This window comes from Hyperolius riggenbachi, chromosome 5 (genome assembly GCF_040937935.1).
Source record: "Hyperolius riggenbachi isolate aHypRig1 chromosome 5, aHypRig1.pri, whole genome shotgun sequence".
Taxonomy (NCBI): domain Eukaryota; kingdom Metazoa; phylum Chordata; class Amphibia; order Anura; family Hyperoliidae; genus Hyperolius; species Hyperolius riggenbachi.
In genome coordinates this window covers 210734127-210750877 of record NC_090650.1, presented here as the reverse complement: position 1 = coordinate 210750877, position 16751 = coordinate 210734127, and the positions used below count along the sequence as shown (strand labels likewise).

General features: G+C 39.6%; 1 long non-coding RNA gene across 1 annotated transcript in view; it reads right to left on the bottom strand.

Annotated features, from left to right (window-relative positions):
• Positions 1-9753, bottom strand: part of LOC137517566 (uncharacterized) — a 30103-nt gene extending 20350 nt beyond the window's left edge. The window contains exons 1-2 of the long non-coding RNA XR_011020570.1: positions 9664-9753; positions 3063-3138 (exon numbers count right to left, since the gene is read on the bottom strand). This is a non-coding gene — a long non-coding RNA (uncharacterized lncRNA). The remainder of the gene's footprint in view (positions 1-3062; positions 3139-9663) is intronic.
• Positions 9754-16751: the final 6998 nt, after the last annotated feature.

The following is a 16751-nucleotide window of genomic DNA, read 5'->3' as shown; positions in this document are numbered from 1 at the left end:
AAGTGACAGCAATATATCAGAGAAGAAATTTATAGCTCCTTTTACTCTGGAAGAAATGTACTTCTTATTTGTATGTGTTTACATGTATTTAAATGTTATGATTTTCGTGATAGTGGTCCTTTAATGTGAAGGAGGAGCTTGGTGCATCAACCCCCATATCACTATGATACTCTTCACTAAACAATAACAGTAAAAAACTGTCTGTGAATATTCAGTTTGCCTGTTTGCAGCCCCTTGTGTAATATGGAGACACTTGCAAAGTGTCTTTAAACACATTTAAAAATGTATACAAAATTAATGTAAAGTGAATTTTCTACATACTTGCAAATAAATTATAGGACACAACATATACTTACACATGTTCTGCTGTTGCATCAATGGGCACTACTACCTGAAAAATTGGACTACATCCAAAAAAACTGTTGTTTGGTGCTACAATAATTTTTGGGGGTCAATTAATATCATTGGTATTAAAAAAAAACCTGAAATCAGAACTTCCTCTCTGCTCTGAAAGATAAGCAACAGCATAATATCCTTTAAAGATAAACATTTCTTTATTACAGCTGATTACAGCTGATATCTCAGCGCTTCCTGTTCAGTAAGCCAGCACCTATTCAGTAGGAGACCTTTGGCAAGTCTCCCTAACACTGTTACTGCCTATAGAGCGCGCCCTAGTGGCTGCAGCTCTGGCGCTTTGAGTCCGCCAGGAGAAAAGCGCGATATAAGTGTTCTGTGTTTGTTTGTTTTGTTTGATACAAATCCTGAAATAAATCTGCAGTGTGTCTTCTTCCTACTTTTCATGAGAGGGATATGGAGGCTTTCATCTTTATTTCCTTTTAAGCAATACCAGTTGCCTGGATGTCCTGTGGACCCTCCGCATCTAATATGTTTAGCCATAGACCCTGAACACGCATATGCACAGTCACATTAGGTGTTTATGACATTATTCACCCTTTTTGTACAATTAGTATATATATATATATATATATATATATATATATATATATATATATATATATATATATATAAAATTACTTGTCATATAAAACTTTAAAATCACAGAGTGCAGAAAGAGCTGTGTGAGGCGGGTGTCCTTGCTTATCCCCCCCCCCCACCCCCACTCTCAGAGTCCTGAAAATTGCTTGCAGCAAATATTGTGCTGCAAGTGGGGTGCAGCTAGCCCTTGTCAATACCTCTACACAGCAATTAAAATACAAATTTGTAGCAATTGGACAGAGCTCAGAGCTCTGTCCTGAGCATGATATGTGGTGGGATTCTGTGTGGTGGGGGTTGTATGTTATGTATAGCACTGTACTTAGTTCCTCACAAAATCTTTAATTAGATGAAACATGTCGAGCACTATGTTGTCACTGTATACAGTATATATTATCCACTTCCCTTTGTAATTGTATGAATCTCATATATCAGTACATTTAGCATTTGGACTGGGTGGAATAACTGGTGGCGAGCCTGGTGTATAAGCACACTCCACTACTGTGCAAGCTGCATGGTATAGTGAGTTGAAACGCTCTTACTGACTTCAAACACCATTGTCATTGTCTTTAGACCAATACATCCCCCAAACTATCCAATTGCTACAAATTTGCATTTTAATTGCTGTGTAGAGGTATTGACAAGGGCTAGCTACACCCCACTTGCAGTACAATATTTGCTGCAAGCAATTTTCAGGACTGAGAGTGTGCGTGGTGGGGGGAGAAAGGACACCCGCTTCACACAGCCCCTTCTGCACTCTGTGAATTTAAAGTTTTATATGACAAATAAATATATATATGTGTGTGTGTGTGTGTGTATTTGGTAGACATACACCTAGCATACTAATTGTACAAATAGGGTGAATAGAGTCATAACTGACTCACATGTTGCAGAGTCAATTTCCCTGTACTTACTCGGCATTGTTGCAATTTCTGACATTATTGTCAGATCTGACAAGATTAGCTGCATGCTTGTTTTCTGGTATAATTAAGACTCTACTGCAGCCTAATAGATAAGATGGGCTGCCAGGCAACTGGTATTGCTTAAAAAGAAGTAAATATGGTAGCCTCCATATCCCTTTTACTTCAGTTGTCCTTTAAATGTGGGCATCCTCTACACCATACAGCACCTAATAAGCATACTCATTCTGATCCAGCAACTCCGAAGACTAGAAGAAATAGAACACAAAAGCTAGAAAAACTGATTTTTTTAAAAGCAATAATCAATAGCACCTTCCATATTTCTCTCATTTTAGGTTTCCTCACAAATGTGAAAGTTTCTAACCACTGACGCAGAAGAGATTTTCTACAATGCATAAATGTGTGCCTTAATACAAATCACTGATATAGTCTATGCCGTGTGTAGCAATATAAACCACATTACAGTAAAGATCACTTAGCAGGGCTGTGAAACTGGATGGTTACAAATTTCAAAACAGATGGGAAGAAAAGTGAACCCCCACAGTTTGCCAGATGTTGTAATTATTGTCAGACAGTTTGGCATATCGCTACAAATAATTTCACTCCAACGTGACTATCCAGTATTCATGATCAGAACAGCTACAGAAAAGCAACGTCTTGAAGTGACGACTGTCGCTCATATGTTTCTAGTTTGCTGTCAAAATGAATTTTAACAACTACTTCAGATATTAAAAATAAGCAAGAAAGAAGGAACCTTTTGAATCAGAGTTTGAGGAGGGCAAATTAAAGTAAGCTTACAAGCCTTTGTATAGTCAATGCTCCTAAGTTATTGTTTAGGCTTGATCTGTGCTGTAAAATGCAATAAATTATTTTGGGAAGAGATACTTTTGTTGAGGTATTTTATATAGTGGGAGGATGATGGAGGTTTAGTTATTGTGCCTCTGATATCGTGTTTGCAAGACAAACAATAATGAGAGACAGGGATTTTTCTTTGTGGATTTCAATAGTTGAAAACCACACATTCCCCACAATAAAGAGATATTAAGTATCATGATAGAATTCTATCTGTGTTCATTTTGATGTTGATTGAAGCATTTTAGTTTGAGGCAAAAAGGGAACAAGGCAAGTGAAGTGGAGGTATCTGCTTACCTATGCCAACCGTCATGGCTACTGTTGTCATAAATCATATCACTGGCTGTATCGTATCTGGAATGTTGTCATAGGCCTGTTGGAGAGAAACGTAGCTGTGAGGGTTCTTTTTGTTATTTATAGCCTTTTTCTTAGTAGTCTTTACAGACATTATGGCGACACATTTGTGTGCATGCAAAACGGAAACTGGAAATGCTCCTGGCAATTTTGTTTTTGGTTGGATTGCTATTCAGATATTTGTACATAAGTCAGCAATGACTGAACCTTTTGTTGGATGATGGAACACATATTCTGTGGAAGAGGTAACCATAAACATGTAGTATACAATGAGATTGCCATATTTATTTCTTTTATGGGTTTATTTAGTGCCGAAATCTCTTTACGGACTACATTATCATGTCACTAACTGTACCTCAGAGGAGCTCACAATCTAATACCTGCCACAGTTCTAGTTTACTGTTCCTTTTACTTTCTACAGCCCATTAGCTCAGCAATAATTTTTGATATGTGTGTGTACCCGGGGGCGAACCCATGCTAACACAGGGAAAATACTGTAAAAACTCCATGTAGGATAAGTTATACTCCAACAATTACACCTTTTAAACTGTTTTTAGATATGTCATATAGCCTAGGTTCTCAAAACATGGTATTCCAGGGGGTACCTTAACTGGCCAAAGCCAATATTTTACAACTATTTTTGAGACTTAAAAAAATGATAAGGTACAATTAATAAACAGCTACATGTTATAAAAACATTGAGAAACACTGTCATATACTACAGGACACTTCCTAATGTTCTCTTTTTTTGTTAATGATGACTTGAGTTTTACCACTCTCCTATTTATAACATCAGAATTCCAGGCTCACAAAGAATGATTTCTGCTTGTTTTTCATACCTTTCTGACATCTGTGGTTTTTCACCCTTTTGCATGTATCTTTGCATACTTGCAGGGCACTGCAGCCAGCTTTACGTTTGAGAAAGTCATCTCCCATAAACTGTATGAGGGATTTACTGGCTACTAGCATGTAACATGGAAGTCTTCTGAATCTGGTATTGAACTGATGCAGAAGAAGGACTGAGGCTGCAAGGTTAAGGCAGGAAACACACTTGTCTTTCAATTTTCTGCGCGCGTTTTTCTGCGTACTTTTTCTGCACACCAAGTGTGTTTCTATGCAGAAAAACGCGCACGTTTTTTCACAGCAGTTGATGTAATTGATAGAGAAAACTGACAAAATGTGCAGTCATCATGCAGAATGTCAGGGTTTTTTTTCTGCGTGCGAAAAAACATATTGAGTGTATACTAGCCCATTGATTAACATGAGTTCTCAGTTTTTCTTTTGCTATCAAACATCTTTATTGAAAGTGAAGATAAACAGTACATACTTGTTAGAGCTTCACTACAGTCATAACAATGGGGAATTGAAGTGAAGAGTGAATATCAATTGAATGAGTTCTCAGTTTTTCTGTGCAGAAAATGCGCACGAAAACAGTCGAGTGTGTTCCCTGCCTAAAAGATTCCTAACAAAGCGGACGTGAACTCAGAACTTCCTCTCTGCTCCAAAAGAGCATAATAACCTTTAAACATTGATTCATGGAAGCAGACATATTGTTAACATCCTATGCTTTCAAATGAGCTTATCTGCCATCTCTGCCATGGCAGTCAGGTGACACGGGGAGAGCTCAAATTACAACTTGTGATTAGACACAAATGAGGGGGAATTAAACAGGCTAAACTCTCTAAATACATACAGGGTGCATTTCTCTATTTTTCCTTCTGTCCTGTGCAAGAGTTCAGGTCCACTTTAAAGAGGAAATGTGGTTGATTTCCTTTAACAGGCTTAAAGTGGTCTGAAACTCAGCATTTCTTCTTTGCTCTAAAAGATGATTTTCAGCAATAAACCTACTATCACAAAAAAAATTGTAGCAGAAAAACATTCAAACAGTTAAACACAGCACTTCATTCTGCAGTGGAAAGCTCCTTCAGCTTGTTATCTGCATCCGAAGAGTGTATAACATTATCTTTTGTTTATAGTCCTCTTTTGCTACAAATAGTTATAGCCAGCCATGGGAATGAAACAGAACTGTACTGAGCTGACAAGCAGAGACAGATGAGACATTTTCACTAGATAGCTGCTGTATTTATATATTAAAGTCTATGAATAAAATGCAATGTCAGCTTTCAGTGCAGATAAACTGTTCTTTGGGACCTTGTAAGTTGTAAACAGACAATATTACTTATGCACAAAAGCAAATATTGTAACTGAATGGGTAATAAAAAGTAGGAAAACACATTATTAAATGTTATGTCAAAGTTTTATTTCACTTTAATTCCTGTTGCTTTATGATATTGAGTATGTTTTTCAAAACTTTCAAGTTTTCACAGGGTAATAGGTCTTAACAGTAATACTTCTAACTGTAAAGTAACTAGTAAGGAAGTTTGTTCTCCTGCTCAAGGTAGAACTTAACCCCCCTGGCGGTTTGCAAAAAATCCGCCAGGGGGCAGCAAATCTTTTTTTTTAATTTTTTTTTTTTTTTTTCATGTAGCGAGACAAAGTCTCGCTACATGATAGCCGCTGCTCAGCGGCATCCCCCCAGCCCCTCCGATCGCCTCCGGCGATCGGAGATCAGGAGATCCTGTTCAAAGAACGGGATCTCCTGGAGGGCTTCCCCCGTCGCCATGGCGACGGGCGGGATGACGTCACCGACGTCATCGACGTCGTGACGTCAGAGGGGACTCCGATCTGCCCCATAGCGCTGCCTGGCACTGATTGGCCAGGCAGCGCACGGGGTCTGGGGGGGGGGGTGGCCGCGGCGAGAGGAATTGCGGCGGATCGGCGGGTAGCGGCGGCGATCAGATGCTACACGCAGCTAGCAAAGTGCTAGCTGCGTGTAGCAAAAAAAAAATTATGCAAATCGGCCCAGCGGGGCCTGAGCGGTGCCTCCCGGCGGCATAGCCCGTGCTCAGCACGGGCTTACCGCCAGGGAGGTTAAGAAACAATAAGGTTTGCATTTGAGAGGATAAAGAATCAGAACTATGGGAGCTGGTAGAACATATAAGTGGTACCAAGAACAGGGATTTATCTAAGTGGCAACAAAGAGTATACAGGGAAGATGTCACACACTAATGGCCCATACTCACGGGCTACAAAAGTGGCCTGTCGCCAGCACACGCAAGCGTGTGCGCGACAGGCCGGCAACAGCTCGTCGCCAGGTCCCTCCGCGTACACACGCGGAAGAGGGACCAGCGGTGCGACGGAAGCTGTCGCCGACGTTCCTCCCCCCTCGCTGGAAGCGCTGTCTATTTGCAATTATGTTGCTGTCGCTAGTCCGCATACTCACGCGGACTAGCGACAGTTGCGGCGGAGTTACAGCGGCAACTGTCGCCAGGCGACATCAGCGACGAGCGACAGTTCGGGGTGCGCGCCCGTTCAACGCCTCATACTCACAGGCAACCTGTCGCCGCAACACGCGCGCGCCGCGTGTTGCGGCGACATTTGTAGCCCGTGAGTATGGGCCATAAGACACTGAGCACAGCAATGTGACAGGTAACGCAGCAACGCTTCTCATTTAGACCATCAGATTCTCCTCTTTTTTGTTCTAATGTTGTTATCAGCAAAAATGTAATCATTCTTTGATTGATTTACTAACTGATAGCTAAACTGGTTGCCATTATTATTACTGAAGGAGGTAGAGTTCATGAAAAACAAATCATTTTAAGTTTGGAAAAAAAAACAGCTTTAATGATTTATGAAGTATATAACAAGCAACATTCAATAAGCCTAAAATGCATTGCAATAACTGATCAGACTCCTGGGATGCTTTTATTAAATGCATCATGATGCTCTTTTTAAACGTTATGGTGGACAGGGACTTTGTTCCAAGCCAGTCATAAGTGTGATGGTAATATACTTTTACTTTCACACTTTAATTGTGTTGGATTATTGGAGGAGTGATATTTGTTCTTCATTTTCTGACACATACATTTTTCTTCATTGAGTGAACCAGAATTGTATTTTCCTTACTTCTTTAGACAAAAGGAAACTATAACCAAACGACCATTTGTTCTCATTTTCTTCTCCCCTGAGGAAAAGCTCATGGTCATTTGTGCTTGTTGTATGGTAAAAAAAGACAGATACGAACAATAAAAAATCAATAACTATTACTACTATCACAGCTGTAACAACTGTTGAACTTGAGTCACAATGCTTTTCAGATTGTCAATACTGCATGTGTTAAATATACCCCATTTTTAATGCCCTAGTTCAGGCCCATTTTTTTAAATGCATTTACTAAATCATTGTTTTAATATGACTGTGCAAGTCGCACCGTCCGCGTACAAAATAGCCTGATAACCGTACTTTGGTCTTAGGCTTGATTCATTAAAGCATGCTAACACAGTTGGCATGCCTAAAAAGCTTTGCACCTGCAAACTAGGGTACAAAGTAGTTTGCACGGCAAAACTGTTACTGATCGCACGCTATTTGGTGTGCGTGAAATGTCGCACTGGTGCGCGTGAAACGTCGCACCATCCACGTGCAAAGTATGCTTATCAGGCTATTTTGCACACGGATGGTGCAACGCTTCGCAAGCACTGGTGCGAAGTTTTGCGCGCATTGCGCACCGCTAAACTTTGTGCGCGCAAATTTTTGCGAGCATATTAGCATGTGCAAAGGCACTTTGCACATGCTAAGGGGCTTTTCACTGGCGTGCTAACACTTAGCATGCTTTAGTGAATCAAGCTCATTAGGTTTCTATGGTTGTCCCCAGACTCAGTCAAATAGGTGAGTCAGCTATTTGGCCAGAGAGAGTGTTTAGCAGCTTTTACTTTTGATTAAACAAATTCATTAAAATTTCCTGTTCATCCAAAATGATCAGGCACAGCTCTTTACAGAAATTGCTTTATTGGATCTTCATGGAAAAATATATAAAAAGCTGCGTTGCCACTATACAGCTTTTTGTGTATTTTTTCTATAAAGATCCAATAAAGCAGTTTCTGTGAAAGAGCTGTGCCGGATCATTTTGGAAGAACTGGATGGTGAACCCAGGTGGTACACAAGTGGATCCGCAGAACTTTTTTGGCGATTAAAATTTCCTGTGCTTCTGCGTGGCGTGGCGGTCCACGAAACATGATAAATCCTGAGGATAGGTTTGAGAACACACTGCTACTGTAAATGAACACATCTGATGTCAATGTGAAAAAATCATGCTGGATATGTATAATAATATGGGCAAAATAATTTGTAATAAAAGGATGCCACATCATTAGATGGAAATTAAATCTATCAACATTCAGAGGACCAAATTCAAAGACACTCCAAAAAGAAAAGTAAAAAATTATGTGACAGGCTGGTGCATTTTGATGCTTCCCTATATTGGGGCATGCTCCTAAAGAGATGACATAAGATGTCCTGCAGGATCACCTCCTAGGTGTGGACTAGGTCATTACTGAGTTTTTGGACAGTCTTAGTGGCCACTTGGGGGCTCACTTGCACTCCCCCTCTTGGTGTCACATGGGGAATTGGGGTCCCGGGAGGTGGCAGAGCCCGGGGCCCACATCTGCCATGTTCACCACTGTTTGCATTATTGTGTACCATAAGGAACCCAGGATACACTGCACCAGCATAGGGTTTAACACTGGGTCCAAGGATTTTATACTGATGCCTATTTTCTAACCTGTAGAGGTCTGTGCATCCTTGAGATACCTCCCATCACCAAACCGGTCAGGCAGAATAATGTTGTTGGCAACATAACATTTTCCATGACTTCAACAGACCCTTTCATATTGTTACTTATGCTCAGGGTGAATCTGCACTCATCTGTGAAAAGCACAGGGCAACAGAGGAAGACCTGCCATTTCTGGTATTAAAAAAGAAACAAGGAGGAGCGCTCCGTAGTGCATTAAAGTTATTTGATCTTAGACACGCAAAGTATTAAAAACACTCACTAGAAGACATTAAAAAACTAGCATATCATGGGCTGAAGACCCAATCAGACAACCATGGGTGGCAACCTGCTCCTCCTCTGTGGCCTGCAGTGGATGGATGTCCCAGGTGGTGGTGGACAGTAGGAGCCTTCCATCTGGTGACTGTGTGCAGTGACTTCACGACGCATTTTGGCGCATCCACGCCTTTGGCAAGTGACTTGACAAAGGTGTGGATGCGCCGAAATGCGTTGTAAAGTCACTGCACGCGGTTTTATTTTTCCACTACCACAGTCATCCTTTCAGCCAGGATTGAGGAGCCGCTAGTGGTTGCATTCCATACCCTTCTACGCCTTGTTTGATTAGCGCAAGATTGCAGATCACTCATTTCTGGTATTCCATGGCAAATGAAAATCAAGCTCTACGAGGCCATGCAGTGAGCACAGGGCCCACTGGAGGACATCAGACCCTCATTCCACGCTTATGAAGTCAATTCCAGCAAACCTTCTGGATATAGTACATATTTATACACCATCCTTGAGTAATTGGACTCCCTGTGCGACCTCTGCAGGGTCCGGCTAACCCCTCATACTGCTGATTGTAACAATGACTATAGCCAAATGCAAAAGTAATGAATATGCAATCAGAAAAGATTAGGAGGGAAAAATGCCAGGGCCTACCCCTGTTAAAGCACTTTGCATTTGGTGGTTGTCTCACCGTTGCTCCTCTGGTCTCCTCTCCTCTGCACCTGTTGTTAATTTAATTGACACTAAAGCAGTTGAAACTGATTAATAACTGACTTACCATTTTTTTTATAACATAACAGTAAAATAACAGTTTGTCAATAAAATCAGTCTCTTACTGACCCAAATTTCATCATGTTTCCTTTGTCAGGGAAGTATTAATTGCACATTTAAGCACCTTTTAAATACTCTCTACACTATATACTTGCTTTTAGCTCCACCCACGACATAGAATAATACATCAGGAATACAAATATCAGTACCAACACCCTGGGCCGGTATTAGGTTTCACAGCGCCCTGAGTGAAACCAGATTTTGGTGTCCCCCATTCATATTTGTTGCGCACATGCACGCAAACACACAAACACAGCTAAATATGCAATTCACCTTTTCTCCTGAGATAACTCCTAGGAGATCATTTTTAGCTTCGCTTTAAAATACGGTAACTTTTCAGCATTTTACAATTGAAAAATTACCTAAAAGTTGGTGAAAAATTGCTAAAAAAAAAAATATTGTTTTTTCTTGCTTGCTGGTAGTTTAAAATGCATTTTATGACAATGTTGTGAAAATATCCCCTAGGAGAAAAGTCAGGAAAAAAACTCAGAAAAAGGGGATTTCATATGGGCTCACTTTTGTTTTAGCAAGAATAAACCATTAAGGGTCCCATACACTGAGGCGATTAGCGGCTGATCGATCGATATCCATTGATCGCTCGCAAATCGATTGACCGGCCAATCGATTTGCGGCTGATTTTGATCGATTTCAATCGATCGGACATGCTGGAAAATCTAGGTCGATCTGTTGAGATTGCTTATCATTTTGCATTCAACCTAATGGAAATCTGATGGCAAAAAAATGCCATCAGATCGATTTTCAATGTATTTCATACTGAAATCTATTGGAAATCTGTTCCTAGTAAAAATTGTTCCTAAACACATCAGATATATCAGAAATCTATCTGATGATCTATCTGCTGCTAATCTAACAAGTGTATGGCCACCTTAACACAGCAAAAAAACAGTCTTACATGATTATGGAAACATGCTGTAAAGTCATTGTAACAGTTAACAAAACTCTGATTTGGAATTTGAATAAAAATGATAGAGTTTCAAAATGAAATGGTAAGTTAACCATAGGATCCGTTTATGCTTCATATTGCAGCTAGGTTCAGGAATCAACTAACTGAGCACAGGAAGATCATCATTAATCCCCCCCTTCAGTGCATATAGTCAGATTCCCCCCCCCACCACCTTTAGTGTATTTAGGCAGACCCCTCCTTTAGTGTATATAGGCAGACCCCCCTCCCCCCCTTAAGGGTATATAGGCAGACCCCCCTCCCCCCTTTAGTGTATATAGGCAGACCCCCGCTTTAGTGTATATAGACAGACCCCCCTCCCCCCCCTTTAGTGTATTTAGGCAGATCCCCCTTTAATGCATATAGTCAGTCCCCCCCTTTAGTGTATATAGGCAGACCCCCCCCTCCAGTGTATATAGGCAGACCCCCTTTAGTGTATATAGGCAGACCCCCCTCCAGTGTATATAGGAAGATCCCCTTTAATGTATATAGTCAGATCCCCCCACCTTTAGTGTAAATAGGCATATTCCCCCCCCCCTTTTAGTATATATAGGCAGTTCGCTCCCCCCTTTAGTGTACATAGGCAGATCCCCCCTTTAGTATGTATAGGTAGATTTCCCATTTAGTGTATATAGTCAGAATCCCTTTAGTGTATATAGGCAATTCCTCCCCTTTAGTAAATATAGTCAGACCCCCCTCCCCCGTCTTTAGTGTAAACAGACAGATCCCCCTTTAGTATGCATAGGTATATCCCCCTCTAGTGTATATAGCCCCCCACACACACCCACACACACACACTTCACCAACCGGGAGGCGGTTGGGGAACCTTACTTTTCTGATTGTCTGCTGTGTAGCTGGGGCCAGGAGTCAGGAGTGACAAGTCTCTGATTTGAAGTGCGCAGCTCTGGAGCTGCCTGCATCCCCCATAGAAGCAGCCATCTAATCAGACATCGCTGTGAGCGAGGGGTTGCACTGCTGGCACACACAGCTCACATGCACTCTGCAAGAGGCAGCAGCAGGTTCCTGGGGTCCTCACCCCCATAGCCACCGGCGGTAACAGGGGGGCCGAGGCAGAGCTACCATTCGCAGCAGCCACAGACAGACCCGGAGCCCGCAGCCAGGTAGAAATGCGGCTATTGCCAGTCCAGACAAGGTAGATGAATGCACATGCGCCCCACTGGAAGCCGGCACCCTGAGCGAACGCTCCAGTCACTCAGGCCAAAGGCCGGCCATGCCAACATCCATAATAATTATTATATTTAGCAAAAACATAAGCATTGTATCAATTCCATACAAATATAAGTAGTCATCTTTAATGAAACATATTATATCAATCTCTCTATTCCAGTTACAGGAGTGTAAAGTTGCTGGTTTATCTATAAAACATACAATGTATGTCTAGTGAACTTTTCCCTAAGTGGTGGAGGTGGACAGAAGCAGGCAGACTTGACAATGAAAATGCCTTCAGAGAGTGAGGTGAAAGCCATTTTGTGACCAACATTTGGGAACTTTAGTAAAATAAATTCTCTGCTGGCTTCAATCTGTATGTTATTTTTACATAAGAAATCTTTTTTTTTTTTTTTTGTTAGCACTGTAGGGACTTTGGATTATTAGATTGTAAGCCCCCTTGTGGGACAGGGAGTCTTGTTAAGTGTTCTATGACATACTGAAAGAAGAAAAATGTTATAAAGCACCCGTGCAATGTCAGAAATTTCAATTCAAACTGCATTTCTTGGGATATGTAATCAAAGTAAGCACTATAAAATGTTAAGTGGGCTCAACAAAAAAAATGCTTTTTTGTGGAGTAAGAATTAAAACTTTTGATCATATAGAATCGTTGTGTTTGTCCTGGGGAGGTAAGTCCACCCTCACCCACCATCCTATTTTGTTTTAGATGTATGATATTTTATACTGTTGGTGCCTCTGTTACTTCTGTACGCTACTGTGATCCACCTGGTGGATGGGTGTGCACACCCTTGTTTCCTTCTATGGAGAGCGACTTCTTAACCTGAGTGGGGACAGGTCTGATATCCCTTCATGTGCATATAGTGGTTGCCTGAACTTTGGCAACCCACACTTGTGAGTATATTTCAATTTGCTGCTACAATTTATCCATCATCATCAATAATACACTATCGGGGGCTCTCAATTTTGTTTTTCTTGTTTTCCATAGCAATGTAGAATATTTGTTTCAGAGAATTCCAAAGCCAATGGCCTCCCAGGATTTTCTGGGAGGAGAATTCTGCATTGCTAAAAAAAGCCTAGATTAAGTATCCCTGGAAGGACAGGGTTACATGCCAATATATAGCAATATACAGATATAGGAAGTGCGTTTGATGCTGAAACCAAATAATGAACCCCAAAATGGGTATCCTGAATAATTTACTGCATGTCACTACATATGTCACCCCATCTTGATTAGTAATTTTTCTGGTTGCTTGAAGTATTCTCCTAACATTTGTGAAGCTTTGGCATCCCCTTCCTCCTAACCCAGGACACATGCTTGAACAGAAACTTGGCTGGAATATTGTTATGGAAGTAACACTATGTTCTACATTATCAAGAGCCTCGCTGCTAAAGAATCTATAAACCTAGTGATGACTTACAATGAATACTTTAATTTTATAATCCCTTATTTGCACCTACTCATTAAAACAACTTAGAGTGTCTCTTCTGTGACCTCAATAATTTTACATTTAACCTCTCCTTATCTTCCTCTCCCTCTCCTAGCCAAGGAGCCAGGTCTCTAAATAATCATAACTTTCCATATATCTCCACATTACTTGAGCATATTGTTAACAGAAGACTAACAGAATCTATTAACTACAGACTACTACTCAATGCACTTCAGTCTGTTTTTGACCCACATACTAAAACGAAAAATGAAACTGTTTTCATAATGACCTCCACAGAGCCAAGACACAGGTCAACTTCTCTCTCCAGCATCCATTTATTTGCGGTTGTACTGTTGCTCACACTCCACTGTACTGTATTGACATCAGTGATACTTCTCTATCTTGGTCTGATTCCTATTTTTGCAAATCTCTCTTAGGGTGCCCATACATGGTACAATTTTTCATTCTTTTCGATTAGATAATTTAGTTCGATTATTCCGTTAGATCGAATATAAAGATTTTTCCAGCACGCCCAATCTGATTTTTCTCGAAAAAACAGGATAATCGTTAGAATTTTTTGATCGAAAAAAAAAATATTTTCAACTTTCATTCGATTCGATCATTTAGATCGAATAAACAGGATAACCAAACGTTTTTATTGTACCATGTATGGCCACCATAAGTGGTAATGGTTCCTTTCTCAGTACCCTACCACCACCAATCAGTGTTCCTCAATGCTCAGTCCTGTTATCTGTACTGTTCTCTCTTTACACTCCCTCCATTGGAAAAAATACAGTACAACCCTCTTCAGTCTAGAACAACATTTGTATGCAGATGATGATAAACAAATTCACCTGCCTGTCCACTCGACTTCTTGCCTTCTGTCTTGATTACAGTTTCACGTGCATGCCTGCAATCTCATCATAAATGGCTGATAGGTACCTTATTCTACGACTATTTGAAACTGTCTCACACCCTTCCCCCGCACACAGCAAAATTTCCCAAACATCTGAATAATACCATGCCATGCAGGCAGGCTATTTTAATGTCAATTCTGTAGCAACACTGTAATAAGGACATGCATATTATAAGTTTTTTTTTTTTACTGCATTACAGTGCATGTGAGGGTGTGGAATGTTATAGTAATGTCTAATGGAGATACTTTTATATGACACACAGTGGTGACTGAATAGTCAAACTAGCTTTAAATACTAGACAAACTAGCTTTAAATGCATGCTCTATATACCGACTTTAGAAGAAAAATATTTTTTTTGTAACAAAATATATATATTTGTTTTAGAAAATTAAATATACTATCTTTGTTCGTAATGTTATGGTTGTGACATCACTCGGGGGGGAGGCAACAGGCTTTTGTAACATCAAGGTGACTTCTAGTTCTAGTTTTGTATAAGATTACTTCTAATGGGATTGTAATTTTTTATGACCTACAGCGCAAGAGGGTTCTATGGTTGGCTTAGTGGGATGGTCACTTGTAAGTACTAATTTCTTGCTTGTGAGTGACACATTTTGTTTACTTTGCTACAATTTACTACACTAGACTGGTTCTCAATGTGTTGCATTTTTGTTTTTGAGGTTCCTCAGGACAAAAATATATATTTAACTTACAACTCAATACTTTGAATTTTGATACTATATTATTTTTTTAAACCTGTATTATTGTTTAACAAAGTTGCCAAACAACCAGTGCCCACCATGTATACATCAATGATATTTTCAAGGATGCTTAATGAAAAAATAGGAACAATCTACTTTTCCAAAATAACTGAGCAACACATATTAAAGTCGTATTTCAAGGTAAACAGTGGACATTTACAAAATTTGAATGTATGGGTTTTAATTTGAAATTTTTATTAGAGGGATTAACTCATGGCTGGAACTATGACTTGTTATTTTTACTTCCATCAATACCGATAACCACTTATGAAAATCAATCAGATGCAGATATTCTGGGTTTGCATGTAAATTGCATGCAGCTTGGAACTTAGCCAAACAAATACCCCAGATGCTGTATATTATATGCAGGCTGCATGCAATTTGCACAGAATCCTCATCAGCCACCACTATTAACCACATGAGGGCAGGTGTTTTCCAAATTTGTTGATTGGAAGGCAGTTTAAGTTCATCAGTGCTTGTTTGCTGTGCATCACCACATAAAAACCACATTCCTTATTGGTTTCTTATATATTAACTGTAGCAATAGCTACTGAGATGAAAGGCATCATATATTTCTATATCATTGGTTTAGCTCTAGGTGAACATAATCAAATATGTATGAACAACAATGTAAACTAAAAAGCCTTGTAGATAGAACAAAAAAACCGTTATATTCAATATCAAAATTTCCACAGTGTCAAAAGAACACTATCTTTAGGGTCCTTTTTAGCAGTCTTAGACAATGTATCTGACAGATGCATAGTGAGACACTAATTATAGTGGTCTGTAAAACATAAGCGTTAAGTGTGTAGGTTTGCCCTGGTCTGCCAGTAATCTAAACTAAAATATGTGGCAAAATATCACATCTGTTATTTTTGACCTCACGGGAAAAAAGATGAGAATCTGAAATATGTTTGACAGCAATAAACCGAATAAAATCTCAAATAACTACTGTTCAAGAGTAAAGAGATGAGACTAAACGCAATTCTCACTTTTCATCCTGTGCATTCTGTAGCACCTATTTGAAGGCTTCTTCTGTATCTCTACCTCTTATTCTGTCTGAACTCAAAATCTTTTGTTAAATTATTTAGAAAGATACAGGCTGCCAATCAGAACAGGATTAAAGGTGTACTTGACTTCTTTCTTGTGTCTTCCACTGACCCACCACTATCAATTTCCTCTTACAAAACAAGAACCTAAAAGGTGTATTTCAAATACTACACTACTGTGAAGATTCAGAAATTATTTTTTGTTATTTTATAGAAAGCATTGTTTCCATTGTCTTGTTTCATGGTTATGCTTCTCTCAAATCTCTCTTTTTTGTAGTGCACACTATTTTACTTCAAATATAAATATTTTTTTCTAGAAGTAGTTTTGAACTCATGTTATAAAAGCAATAAACAGAAAACTAACAAATCTGATGAACAAAACAATCCTTATGTATGGGGTTGCCAACTTGTGTGCTCTGGACCTCTTTGGCAATAAAGTAAAGCCAGTGATGGCCATGACCATGTGTTGTAGGTACAAACAATTCTGATAACTACTAGCAGTAGTAGTTATGAACATGAACTATGATGTGAAGATACCTACAATTTATATTAGTGACAGAATCATGTCATACATACAGCTAATAATACATTTTTTTTAATTTTTATATTGA